The sequence below is a fragment of the Equus asinus genome, chromosome 25 (genome assembly GCF_041296235.1).
Source record: "Equus asinus isolate D_3611 breed Donkey chromosome 25, EquAss-T2T_v2, whole genome shotgun sequence".
In the NCBI taxonomy this organism is placed as follows: Eukaryota; Metazoa; Chordata; class Mammalia; order Perissodactyla; family Equidae; genus Equus; species Equus asinus.
The window spans coordinates 20,927,298-20,938,373 of record NC_091814.1 but is presented as its reverse complement, the minus strand read 5'-3'; positions in this window follow the sequence as shown (position 1 = coordinate 20,938,373).

The window sequence follows — 11,076 nt, the reverse complement described above, 5'->3', positions numbered from 1 at the left end:
GAAAAATTTTTTAAATGAACTAGAGAAGTCACAGAAGAAGTCAAAGGCATGAAATTTTCTCTGTCCTTTTATCAGTCCAGTCATGACTTGGACAATGTTTCCAAGGACTAAGACTAGTGTTGCCTTTTCCTTTTCTCCTATTCCAGAAAAAGTGCAAGTCAATCTACATGTTACGTTGTTCAATAATTGGTTAAAAAAAAAGAGAGAAGGAAAGAAACTCACACTTGCCAAAAAGAGACAAATTTAGTTTCTTTAAGGGAAGATGCAATACTCAAAATGAGAGGTGGCCAAGGATTACTTTTCTGGTTGGATAGAGAGAATTAAATCTGAAGTTATTGGAAGCATCTTATGCAGGACACAGGCATTCACCTAGTAGTAAGCCCAATGTGCACCAGGTTCCATGTAAAGGGGAAAAATTTAACTGAAAAAATCGATACTTCATGGAGGTGGAGGAGTGAGTAAGTAGAAAGAGGAACAATGAAAAAAACTGTGAAAATACAAGATAATCAGATCTGTTAAAAGGATACAGACAAAGAGTTATGAGTACCAAAAGAACAAATATTTATTCCTTGTGAAAGAACAAAAGTTTGGAATAAGTGAGATGAAAGGAGGGGAAAGAAAATTTGAACTGAGCCTTAAATGGCGAACAATGTTTCAGTACTAAGTAACTGGGTTTTCCAGTGACAAAAACATTAGTCAATTGTACCAGAATTGTAGATATTTTTCAAAATCTAATACTAAATATTTTATGTTAATTATAAATTAAACAGATTCCATTTTTCGTGCGTAGTTTTGCTTTATTTCCACAGTGATATGAGTTTTTAGTGGATGTAATTTTAACAATGGACATGAAACAACCAACAATAACATCCTTGCGTTTGCTGTTAAAGAGGAACATAATGCTCTGATGAGACAGAGATGGCCCGAATCTTTCAGTGGACCAACTCTGTGACAGTCATAAAGCAACACTTATATGAATCTAGCGTTTTATTGTAATAATTTGAATTATAAATACTAAACAGAATTGATTTTAAATTTCAACTCTATTGTTTTCAAACCATGTAATTTGAGAGATGATATTTAAGACTATTGAAACTGATCTGCCTTGAATTTTTCCATCTGGACAACTGAGGTTTTCTTGAGTGAATATGTGAATTATCTAGTTAGCACAGTGCTTGTCTTCTGGTTAGGAGAATCAACTACTGTTCATTAAACCCTTTTTCTGCCCAGCAACCCAACCCATCTAGAATAAAAATCTCCTGATTTGTTAAAATTATGTTGTACCACACAAAGGGAAAACTGTTATCATTAATTGTGTGACTGTGAAAATTACATATAAACAAGGAAAACATTTCTTATATAAGACGTTAACCAGCATGGTCTACTCCCTCTGTAAAACACCCTGCTTGATTCCCATGGCACAATGAACACTCATATCTAATTACTTTCTAGTGTGTCTGTGTATTTCAACCCTTACAATTTAAATTGTATATGTTTGTTCTCAAAACTATCTATGACAGTTGTATTTGTTATTCTGTTTATTTTCCTTGTGAAATGTAATTTTGTACTATGTAGCCTGGTGAAGTATGATTGCAAAAAAGGATCATTTGTTTCTAACACAGCTAGGTCGAGTGTTTTGGAAAAATTAAATATGAACAAGAAAATCACAGGAGAAAAGAAAAATCATAGAAATCTAGAAGTGTTATTTACTTAGATTATTTTGCAAGTGTCTCTAAGTTTCTGGTCATCTTTGAATTTATCAGAATTTTTCTAATGAATTATGGGTGAGCTTATGCTAGATAGTGCTCTAAAGAGCTCCCATCCTGTAGTCCAATACTTGAAGGAAAAATCTTATCCCTAAATGAAAGTATCTACAAAAATTTGTATATTTAAGGATTTTGAGTTGAAATAAAGCATTTCAATTGTATGAGTCATTCTTTTGATATTCTACTCTACCAGGCTTTTTGAGTTAATCAACCAACTACCTAACCTTATTGGGTTAGGTGAGAGGATTTCTATTGTATGCTTTCAATTTCAATGATGTAAAAATATTTTTTTTCTGTGTATGATACAGAGACATAATAAGCAAAAACAAACAAAAAACCCCAAAATCAAAAGAGTGAACTGTGTTAAAATGGTGAATGTATAGTTGATTAATTTTCCTTAAATACTACTTAAGGCCATATAATTTTATGAAGCTCTACAACTCAAGTTGAATATACAGTTACAACTCTTGTTTTCCCATGTTAGAGCTCAATCCCCCACATGCCTTGTTAGCAAGATAGTCACTATTTCCTTCTTGAGGCCTTCTAAGCTGAATTTTTCAGAAACTCTGGGGATTGGCACATTTAAAAGGAGAGTCAAGAGGGTTTCCATTCAAAAGCAGAGAGAAGGCTGGTTCTCTATATGCTGCTTGTGCTTCCTGCCACTCACAACATCATTATCAGGGCTGTTCTTACATCACCCACAGGCAGTGCTGGTTCACTCTTTACAAAGGGCTTCCCAGGTGCCATGGTTCTTTGAGGGACATTAATTCATTTCCCCCAGACACATAAAGGCTCCCCCACACCGGTACTCCCCAGGTTTTGGCTCTGTCCCTATTTAATTCCCATTTGCAACCCTGTCCTGAATCACCAGCTGCCTCAGGAACACTGAGTCAGAACTTAGTGGGTTGGGTAGGCATCCTAGACCCCAAGTTGTCATCTCTCTTTTCTCTGTGGGGATCTGTACCTGGAAAATGGGAGTTTTTCTTTCACACTTTCAAAGCTTTTCTTTGAGACCTTTCTTTCAAACTCTACCCTTTCTTTCTTCAAACAATCAGACAAGTAACTTCTTCTAAGGCAAAATACTCTCACAATTCCAGGGTTCCCTCAATGTACCTTTTCAAGTGCATCAACACACCTGCCTCTGAAAATTTCTCTCAGTGATTTGAAAGTGATTGTGTCACCAGAAAAGGGGGAAAGTTAAGGAAAAATACTTGAAATTAGCACCAGCAGTACACTTGCTCTGGCCAGATAGCCCACACCAGCTATTATTTTTTCAATAATGAACAACTATAACATAAGCTTGAAAAGAAAGATTACCTGAAGTGGGCTGTAAAATGTTACATTTAACTAGAGTGCTAGGTTTAAGGAAAATAATTTATATTTTCTGCCTCCAGTAACTAGTCAAAGAAAGTACCTATTACTTATCTCAAAGAGAAAGGTCACAGTTCTCTTTTTCTTTGAAATGATGTCAATATCATATTTATATTTTTGGGAAAGGGAAAATTTTTGCAAATCACATATCCAATAAAGGGTTAATATCCAAAAGAGATAAGGAGCTCAGACAATTTAATAGCCATGAAACAATCCAATTAAAAAGTTGACCAAGTATCCAAATAGACATTTTTCTACAGAAAATGTACAAATGGCCAACAGGTGCGTGAAAAGGGGCTCAACATCACTAATCATCAGGGAAATGCAAATCAAAACCACGATGTGTTATCATCTCATACCTATTAGGCTGTGTGTTATTAAAAGGATAAGAGATAACAACTGCTGGCAAGAATGTGGAGATAAAAGGACCCTTGTATACTGCTGGTGGGAATGTAAACTAGTATAGCAACCATGGTAAATAGTACGGAGGTTTCTCAAGAAACTAAAAATAAAATTACCATATGATCAAGCAATTCCACCTCTGGGTATTTATCCAAAGGAAATGAAATCATTATCTTGAAGATGTATTTGTGCTTCCATGTTCATAGAAGCATTGTTCATAACAGCTAAGATATAGAAACAACCAAAGGGTCCATTGATAGATGAATAGATAAAGAAGATGTGGTATATATACAATGGAATATTATTCAGCCTTAAAAAGAGAAGGAAATCCTGTCATTTGAACAACATGGATGAACCTAGAGGGCATTATGCTAAGTAAAATAAGCCAAATAGAGAAAGACAAATACTGTATAGTATCATTTACCTGTGGAATCTAAAAAAAAGAAAAAGTTGAACTCAGAGAAACAGAGAGTAGAAAAGTCGTTAACAGAGCCTGGGGCATGGGGAAAATAGGGACAGGTTGCTAAAATGGTACAAAGTTTCAGTTATAAGGTGACTAAGTTCTGAGGATCTAATGTACAGCATGGTGAGTATAGTCGGTAACACTGATTTGTATAATTGAAATTTGCTGAGAGAGTAGAACTTAAATGTCCTCAAACAAACAGAAAAGATAAATATGTGAGGTGATCTTTGTCTGTATTAACTAAATGGGAAGAATCCTTTCACAATGTATGCGTATATCGAATCATCACATTGTACACTTTAAATGTATTGCAATTTTGTTTGTCAATTATACTCCAATAAAGCTGAAAAAAAAGACAAAATGTTGGTCAAAACAAACATCTACAGTTTTATTAACGTTTATGTTACTGTATGTTTTTAGAAAAAATTGACATGAATAACAAATGGAAAATCCCACAACTTCTCCTGTAAGAAAGGCTTCCCTTTCCCCAAAATATAAATATGATATTCACGTCATTTCAAAGCAAAAGAGAACTATGACAGAAGTTGCTCACTTAACCACTCTACCAGCAGGCTGGCCCCATTCATATGATTTTTATCTTTTATTGTATTAATATAATATACCATGTTTATTGATTTGCATATATTGAACCATATTTGCATCCCTGGAATAAATCCCACTTGATCATGGGGTATGATTTTTTTAACGTGTTGTTGAGTTCAGTTTTCTAATATATTATTGAAAATGTTTGCATTTATTAATCATGAATATTGATCTACAATTTCTCTTCTTGTGGTGTCCTTATCTGGCTTTGGTATCAGGTAATTCTGTTCCTTTCTGTTCAATTTTGTGAAGAGTTTGAAAAGGATTTACCTTAATTCTTCTTTAAATGTTTGGTAGAATTCGCTAGTGAAACCCTTCAATCCTGAGCTTTTCTGTGTTGGGAGATTTTTGATTACTGCTTCAATCTTCTTCATCATTATCAGTCTATTTAGACTTTTCTATTTCATCATGATTCAGTCTGGGTAGATTGTATGTTTGAGGAATTTATCCATTTTTTCTAGGTTATCCAATTTGTCAACATATAATTGTTCATAGTAATCTCCTACATCCTACGTATTTCGGTGGTATCAGTTGTAATGTCTCCTCTTTCATTTCTGATTACATTTATTTGAGTTTTCTCTCTTTTTTTGCTGGTGAGTCCAGCTAAAGTGTTGTCTATTTTGTTTATGTTTTCAACAAGCAACTCATAGTGTTGTTGATCTTTTCCATCTCTATTTTATTTATTTCTGCTCTGATATTTGTTATCTCTGCTCACTTACTATTATTGTATTGTGGTCTATTTCTCCCTTCAGATCTTTTAGTATTTGCTTAATATATTCAGATGCTCCAATGTTGGGTGTGTATATGTTTATAATTGTTATACTCTCTTAAGGGGCTCACCCCTTTGTCATTATATAATGACCTTTGTCTCCTTACCATTCCTGGCTTAAAGTCTATTTTACATGATATAATTATAGCTACTCTTGTTTTCTTTTAGCTTAGATTTGCATGGAATATCTTCTTCAATCCTTTTTTCTTTCATCCTATGCATGTCCTTGAAGTGAGTTTTTTGTGGCAGCATGTAGTTTGTTTTGTTTTCTTATCAATCCAGATACTCTGTGCTATTTATTGGAGAATTCAATTTATTTACATTTAGAGTAATTATTTATATGTAAAGCCTTACTAATACCATCTTATTAATCGCTTCCTGGTTGGTTGTTATTCCATTTTTCCTTTTTTCCTTTCCTTCTGCCTATTTTTGTGAATTAGCGATTTTTCATAGTGGTGTGTTCAGAATCCCTTTTCTTTATCTTTTGTGAACCTGCTATAGGCTTTTGCTTTGTAGTTACCATGAGGCTCACATAAAATATATATATGTCACAGTCCATTTCACACTGAAAGCAACATAACTTTGACTGCATAAAAAATTCTACCTTTTACTCCTCTAAGTTTTTAAGCCACAATTAACTCTTTTTATATTGTGTATTTGTTAAGAAGTGATAGTAGAGATACTAATTTTTAATACTCCTCTCCTTTAACCTTTTACTATAGTTGAGTGGTTAATGCACCATCATATTACGAATTCAAATTTTCTAAATCTGACTATATATTTACCTTTACCAGTGTGTTGTGCATTTTCATGTTACTAATTAATATCCTTTTATTTCAGCTTGAAGAACTCCTTGCAGCATTTTTTTGTAAGGCACGTCTAGTGGAGATGAACTCGTTCAGCTTTTATTTGTCTGGAAAAATCTTCATTTCTCCTCCATTTCTGAAAGATAACTTTGCCAGGTAGAATACTCTTGGCTGGCAATTTTTTCCCTCAGTATATTGAATATACCATCCCACTCTCTCCTGGTCCATAAAGTTTCAGCTGAGAAATCCACTGGCAGCATAATGAGAGTTCCTTTGTAGGTTACAATTTTTTTCCATTGCTGCTTTTAGGATTTTCTCTTTTTCTTTGATTTTTGAAAGTTCATTATAATGTGTCTTGGAGAAGACAGTTTTGAATTGAAATAATGAGGTGATGATGGCTTCATGAAAAATAATTCCGTGAAATTGTATATTCAAGTATTTCCTGAGGTTTGAGAAATTTTCAACTTTTATTTTTTTAAATAAACATTCTGCCCCTTCTTCCTCTTTGCTCTTTCTGGAAACCCAATGATTTTGATATTTGTTCTTTTGATGGTGTTTCACAGATCACATAGGCTTTCTTCATGCATTTTCATTCTTTTTGTATGTTCTACTCTGACTGGGTTGTTTCAAAGTTCCTATCCTCTTAGTCACTGATTCTATCTTCTGTTTTGTCTATTCTGCTATTAATGCTCTCTATTGCATTTTTAATTTTATTCATTGAATTCTTCAGTGCCACAATTTCTGTTTGACTCTTTTTTTATGATTTCTACCTCTTTGTTAAATTTCTCACTTTGTTCATGTACTGTTTTCCTGATTTTGTTGAATCGTTTTTCTGTATTTTCTTATAGCTCATTGAGTTTCCTCAAAACAGCTATTTTGAACTCTTTATTGCATAAGTCACATATCTTCATGTCTTTGGGTTTAGTTACTAGGGGATTATTGTGATCTTTTGATGATGTCATGTTTCCTTGATTCTTCATGTTCCTTGGAGTTTTACATTGTTGTTTTAGCATTTGAAGTAGCAGTCACCTCCTCCAATCCTTACTAGCTGCCTTCAGAAGGGAGATGCTTTTGGTTGGTCCTGCTTTTATCCCAGTCTTTCTCTGTCCTTGTATGGATACAGCTGCTCCATGCTTCTTGCTCTCCTTTGTGACAGAATTATTAAGCTTGGCATGTCTTTTCTAGATTTTACAACAAACCAGACTGGATGATAAAAATCTCTCTTTTGTTTCCTAAAGGTGGCACCACAGCTCAACTTTGTGCTTTCTCCCTTGCCCATAGACCATCTCCTGTTTTCTGTGTACCTTCCCTGTCTACTATAGCTTACTCTCACAGCCATCTCAGATGCATGAACAAGGAGCCAGCTGTGGAGTTGGAGGAGGTATGAATTTGGCAGCTGGAGTGTTGGGGGTGCCCACAGGCTAGCTGGAGAGATTCTCAAGTGAGGCTTTCCCAGTGGCTTGTGAATGGACTTCCTGCTGAAATTCTGGACACAAACAACAGGAACCACATCCCTTAAATGCCCTCTGATATTCTTATCTGCTTTTCCTGATCTCCTATCTCCAGTCAGTCATGGAAGTCCTGCCCCAATACTCTGGGTGCTCTGGGAGAGAAATGAGTTTCTCCATCAGCATCCCACATAGGTGAGGATACTAGGGACTAACTCATTTCTGTCCCTTTCCACTTAGGAGAGATTGTCACCAGCTAGCTTATCCCATACTGTGCTTCCTTGAGGGAGGGGTGCAACAAATTTCCTCTTAAAATCTCCTATGCATCTAACCTTGTTTTTGTTGTTTTATTTTTTCCTCCAACATGGTGCTAAAATCTCTTCTCAGTAAACCAGGGCTTCACAAATGCTCTTTCATCCTTGGGTGTCTGCCCAAGTCATCCCACTTTGGGTGTTCCTCAACTGCAACCAAGAAAGGCTGAAGCCAGTTCACAGACTCCTGCTGGTTCCATGGCCCACAAAAACATCTGTCTACATTTTACCCAGTGTACAAGTGGGAAAGACTCCTGGGATCCCTTGGGGTATGATGCTGGATCCCCCAACTCCTAGACAGGCAGTTTTGTTTGTGGCTTAATAGTGAATTTTAGTTGTTATACAGGTGGACAAAAAGGAGGAACATTTTATGCCACCACAATTCTCTTGTTCACCTCTTTCATGTCTTTGCTTGAATGTATCCTTCCTAATGAGGTCTTCCTGGACAATTTGTATAAAATCATCACTCCCAAGACTTCCACTCACTAGCCATACTCAACTTTTCTTCCATTGCACGCATAATCTTCTAGTATATATATAACTTACTAATTGATCTTGTTTATTGTCTATGTTTTTCTTTCTCTGCTCTAGTATATAAGCTTCATGTAGGCAAGGTTCTTCATTTTTGTTCACTAATATATCCTTTAGCTAAAGAAAAAGTGCCTAACATTTAGTAAGCGCTCAGTAAATAATATTTTATTAGATTAAAAATGGGCATTTTTGGAATTATGTGAAGAAAAAGTGTCTCTATGTATGGAAACACATATGTAAATTCTTGAAAGCCTAGCAGTGAAATCTAATGGAGATCTATCAGTTTCATGTGTTCAGCATCCCACTTTCAGGGAACTTTCTCTCTCTGACTCCATGTAAACCAATTGCGGAAATGAATTACAGGAAGTTATCCCCTTGACCACAGGTTTGTGCATGTGACCTCACTGAGGCAAAGTATTTTCTCTCACCCAGGATTTAAAAACATGAGTAGACAGAGAGGGCTAGAAATAATCCAATGACAATTCCTCAAAAGGTGATTAACAAGATCCTACAGCTGAGAGTTTTGGGGTTGCTCTATTTCCTTCAAAAGGCCTGGCTATTGAATCTTTCTTTATGTACATGACCTGTCCACAAACCTTCAAAAAATTATAAGTTTTGCTTACTTAAGTTAACCTTATTTGGTGTGAAATGTCTGAGATTTTGCACTAGTTGTAAGCTAAGAAGTTAGTCTGTTAAAATTTCATGGAAGTTGGTAGAAGTCCCCTAGGTCAAAGGCAAAATACAGTTTATTACTTACAGTAATTGCAGTAGCAAGAGTATTAAAACTTGTGATGAGCCCCAAACTCATGAGGAAATGTGATTCCTGTACATACAGTAGTGTGTGTTACAGGAGAGTGACCCAGAGAACAGGTGAACAAGACAGTCTTAACCTTTCCCTCTGCTTGACTAAACTTCAGATAGACTTCTTCCTGACTCTAGACCTCTGACCTCTCTTTTATTATATCTTTTCATCTTATTTATTTACTTTAAAGAACTAGTAATTGTAAATTGTTTCTCTGTCCTTCTGAAATATAAACCTTTTTAAAAGCCTCTCGTCAGGATTTTTCTTTAAACAAATAGCCTTTCTCTTTTTTTAAGGTATGCTTTTTTTGGTGAGGAAGCTTGGCCCTGAGCTAACATCAGTTGCCAATCTCCTTCTTTTGTTTTTTTTCTCCCCAAAGCCCTGGTACATAGTTGTATATGCTAGTTGTATGTCTTTCTAGTTCTTCTATGTAACATGCTGCCGCAGCATGGCTTGATGTGCAGTGTGTAGGTCCATACCCATGATCCTAACTGGTGAACCCCAGGCTACCAAAGAAGAGCATACGAACTTAGCCACTATGCCACCGGACCAGTGCCCTCTTATCAGTTTTACAACTCAGGAGTGTCGTTCTAAGGACCTGGAAAACATCCCTTTGAAATATAATCATCAAGGAAGATGCTGTTCTTATATTCCAGTTTCTACGGAAGAGTAGGAACCTAACTTTGATGGGTGCATTGCTACAATTTATAAAACCGCTCCCTGTCATAAAGCAATGGAAGTTTATTTTTCCTTTTAATAAAGTCAATTAGCAGATACAAATGGCCTAAGTTCCTCCAGTCCATTTCCACTAACTCATCCCCGCCTTTAAAAATCTTGTTATTCTTTGTTATAGCAGAGTTGCCAAGTTTAGACTGAGTTCTGGTCTTTCTCCTCTGTTAACCTTGAATAAAGTGTCCTTGGCCTGTTTATCATTGTCTAGCACAGTTTGCTTTAACACAGGGAACCAAAATCTTTTATTTGGAGGAAGATTAGCCCTGAGCTAACATCTGCCACCAATGTTCCTCTTTTTGCTGAAGAAGATTGACCCTGAGCTAACATCTGTGCCCATCTTCCTGTATTTTATATGTGGGACACCTGCCACAGCATGGCTTGATAAGCAGTGCATAGGTCTGTGCCTAGGATCCAAACCAGTGACTCCCAGGCTGCCGAAGCAGAGCATGCGAATTCAACTGCTATGCCACTGGACTGGTCCCTATGGAACCCAAATCTTTTATGTGGGCAATAAAAAAACTTATCTACAGAGAACAACAACATCTCTCTCTTCTAAGGCTGTTACAATAGGAATACTAAGGAACAGGTAAAAATTAAATAAAAAAATCACTCAGGAGACCCACACATAAAGAAGATAGTAGGAAATTAGACCCATAAAGTAAGAGAGATGAAAATTTTTAAAAATCACATTAGTGTGAGGCTGCTGAGGAAAATATTCTATGCACTAGTGTTGGACACAAAACTCAGTCACTTTTATGAAAGTTGACCAAGGTGTCAAGTGGAAAGCCTATTTCTGGAACTTCCTCTTTAATTACTGCAATTTCCTACAGTATAGAATTTAATTTTCTAATATCTACATGCTTTATATTCAGAAACTTTAAATTCTAGATGGCTCCTCCAAATTTTTTTTAATGCATGTGGCATAACAAAACAGCACTATTCTAGTAAAATTCTGTGTGCTGTCCTAATCAACCAGAATTGCATCTCTGCTCCCCATGGTGTGTTTTTCTGAAATTCAACATTGAAGTTGAATTTAACCCGTTGATAAAATCTAATAGGTAGCCACAAGAAT